The following is a 3,700-nucleotide window of genomic DNA, read 5'->3' as shown; positions in this document are numbered from 1 at the left end:
AAAAAAAAAAAGTTATTCTGAGAGTATTAAAATGAAACACAACACAGCATTTATTGTTTCGAATTTGTTTCTAATTAAATAGTGACAAAATAGAGAATCTTATGGGAAATCCACAGTCCCATATAAGATAATGTATAGATTGTGAAATTCTCAGAGTTGCAGAAACCACAGCCTAATCAGTCCTATATGTTTTCCATTAAAATCCAAATTTACTCAGATTAAAGTAGAGGAGGAGTACAGATCAATAGTTATCTAGGTAGGATTTGGTTAGAAAATGATTCAAGGCCTATAGTTGGTAACTATCTGTTCATGACTTTTGTTTGCTAATCATAAAGTTTTAAAATCACTTTGATATAAAATATACAAAACTATTTATTGATTGTAAATCTTAGAGAAACTGAATCAATGAAATGAAAAAGACTATTCTCAGAACACAGCATAAGTGTGGTACAAATATGTTCGTGAATTACGGGTGTTTTGATAAACTGGGATAGATTTAGTGTTTCACAAATGTAGCCTCTGGACCAAGAGAATCAGCATCCACTAGGAATTGTGAGAAATGCAAATTCATGCATGCTAACTCTAATTTACTCAGTCAGAAACTGTGGAGGTGGGCAATGCAATCAGGTTTGGACAGACTTGCCAGGTGATTCTAATGCATGCTAGCTAGATTTTGAGAATCACTGAAACAGATAAATCAAGAATAACGTAAGAGTTCTGAATTAAGAAAATTGTTTGAACTCATTATATTGCTGCAGTAAAGTAAAGGTTGTTCATTCTTAGGAAGAAATAGTATTGAAGGCATCATATAAATAAATAACAAAACACTTGTATATAATACCTGATACATCATGAAAATGAGATAGGTATATTAAAAGTCTCACAGAAAATATGAGAAGTCTTAATGAAAGGAGATAACAAAAAACCACTCAAAAGAAACAAGTTATTTTTTACTGAATTCAATAATAGAAAAAAGGAAATATAATTTGTTATTTCAAAATTTTTGGCATTTATCGCCATTATTGAGCAAAAAAGTATACATATACATACATGCATATATGCATGTTTTATGTGTATATATATATTTTGTGTATAGATATTTGTATGTATTTTTATGTATATACAAAAGTTGATTACCTCAATTTGAGTCTCCACAATGAAACTGATATGAATATATACATATATAAAAACATACACATATACATTTTAATGTACCGATGTACATTATCTATGTACATTTTAAGTATCTGTAATATATGTTGATTAAGTTTGAATTTCCACAATGAAAATGATTTATCCTTTAGAAGCAATGAACACCATTTTAATAAAATTAAACTAAAATTAAATATTATGAAATGATTTTATCAAATACATAATATATTTAATTGAACACAATAAAAAATTTATAACCAGATTTGAAAAAAACGCTATTTTTCTGGAGTGGAACACAGAGAAAACCTGAGAAACACGGGTGTCACTGCTGATAAGCACAAAGAGGCTGAATACTGGGAATCATGAAGTTATCAGCACAGAGGTGTCCAGCAGCCACTGTCTTAAATTCACAATTAGAGTAACACAGAGTCCAAATGGAAGACAGACAAGAAAAGGAGACAAACATGCTCACCAGAATCAGGATGGTGCATGTGGCTCTGACCTCAAGGGAAGATCTGGGGGAAAGTCCGTGGCTGTGAATGTGTCGGACTTGCTGCTTGTGCCTTCTGAAGACAAAGACCATGGAGCCACTGGCCCAGACCATGAGACCCAAATACATGACATCAGTGAATGAGAATATGACTGCCTGTAATAAACTCATAAATCTGTTTGGTATAAGTAAGCAACATTATCCACAATTTGTACAGTTGTATATTTGCTGCTTCTTGGGCCATAAGAATATAAACATCTCATAAGAATATAAACATCTACCAAGAGCTGTAGGATCCAGAAGAAGAAACTACAGAAACCAATGCATTTTGGGGATCTGTTTCTGAAGTCCATCTACTGAAAGGTTCTGGGGGAAAGTTTTATAGCCTGGTAGCCACCCAGAAGGCAGGTAGTGCTGAGAGAAACCTCTCTGGACACTGTGAAAATATAAAACAACTTTACATCCAGCATCATCCAGGAAATATTTCAATCCAAAAGCTTCCAGTGTAAGAGGAATTCTTCTGGAGAAAAGAGCCAAATTATTGGCTAAGACCAGCTGGTTGAGAATCAGGTCTGAGGGTCTTTTCTTTTTTCCAGTGAGCAAAGTGAAGATATAAAGAAAAAGGAGAAAGGAGTTTCCCAGGATGCTTGCTACAGCCTCAATAAGAAAGATGATCCCTATTTCCAAGTCGGCATTGCCCATGACTTCCATATGCAGGAGATACTGATTTTAATTTGAGACAAAGAGAAATGGAAAAAAACGAAAACAAAAGACAAAAAAACAGAAATGTGTTACCTTTTTCTGCCCAGCAATTTCTTGTGCTCAATCCGACACATATTTTCCCTCTTTTGGTAACACTATTTTCTCATTTTAAATGGACTTTAAGAGTATGTGCTTATAGGTACGATGATTACTAGTTAAGGTCTTATGGTGGGATCAATCTAAATGCATACTTCATGGGTCCTTTTGAATAAAAGAGATGTTCACACAACACAGGGGCACTTCTAAAAGTTCATCGAAAGTTTGTATTATGCTTTAATTCTAATTTTCCATGGACTTTTTGAGGTATTCTATATAATTCTCTCCAGCGGAAAAATTGAATATAGTTAATATTTACTCATGTATGAAGTTACCGTCAGGATATACTTAAGAGAAAACAAACAAATGGGGAAAAGGAAGTATAGTATGGCTTAATTTTCATAAGATTGTGAAGAAATATGAAAACAATATAAATAAATACACATATAGAAAGTTCCTCAAAAAGCTTATGAAAATATTTGTATTTCTTTTTAATTCTATATTCTCACAGACTTTTTGAAGTACCATCATACAAATACATATAGAACACATATATATATGCATATACACACAAATTCTTTAAAAAATAAGAATGAACTACAAACTTATAAGAATAATGATATGAAGAAACAGAGACTAAACAGCTCGGAGGGACATAAACAGAAACTAGATGTACCTCAATTTACCTTAGTTATAGTTTTGAATTTTGGACAAATATAAACATTTTACATAATTATTAAACAATATTATGTCCAAATCTATATTTAATGGCAAAATTAAAACAAAATATATAAAGCTTACTAGATAATAAATTTGTAGTCAATCCATACAAAATAGTAATACTTCAGGTATTGTTTTAAAAGATTTTGACTATATATTTTGACTGAAATATATCCAGAAAAATAGTATAAACATCTTAAAATTGTATGCTTATTGCTATCGTTCAGAAAAATATTCACAGTAATATTTTGTGATTAATATGTAAATGTACTATAGTATATGTAAGTGCACTGTGTAATTGGGAACTGAGGCTTTCATCAAAAGAAAAAAAAAAACACTGGTTGGAGTGTGGTGCTGATAACACCAAGGTCCAGGGTTTGATCCTTGTACTGACCACTTGCCAAAAACAAATAAATAAATAAACAAACAAAAAACAAAAATAAAAACAGAAAAAGAAAAAAACAAAGATATCAAAAGTAAAAAAAAAAAATTAAAGTAAAAATGGTATAATATAAAATCCAACACTCATTCATGACAAAG

General features: G+C 31.3%; 1 pseudogene; it reads right to left on the bottom strand.

The window, feature by feature from the left end:
- Nucleotides 1–1,474: 1,474 nt before the first annotated feature.
- LOC103582708 lies at nucleotides 1,475–2,344 on the bottom strand (annotated as a pseudogene).
- Nucleotides 2,345–3,700: the final 1,356 nt, after the last annotated feature.

This window comes from Galeopterus variegatus, unplaced genomic scaffold, assembly GCF_000696425.1.
Source record: "Galeopterus variegatus unplaced genomic scaffold, G_variegatus-3.0.2 Scaffold17488, whole genome shotgun sequence".
NCBI lineage: Eukaryota > Metazoa > Chordata > Mammalia > Dermoptera > Cynocephalidae > Galeopterus > Galeopterus variegatus.
Note: the sequence above shows the minus strand (reverse complement) of the source record. Positions and strands in the feature narration are given on the sequence as shown.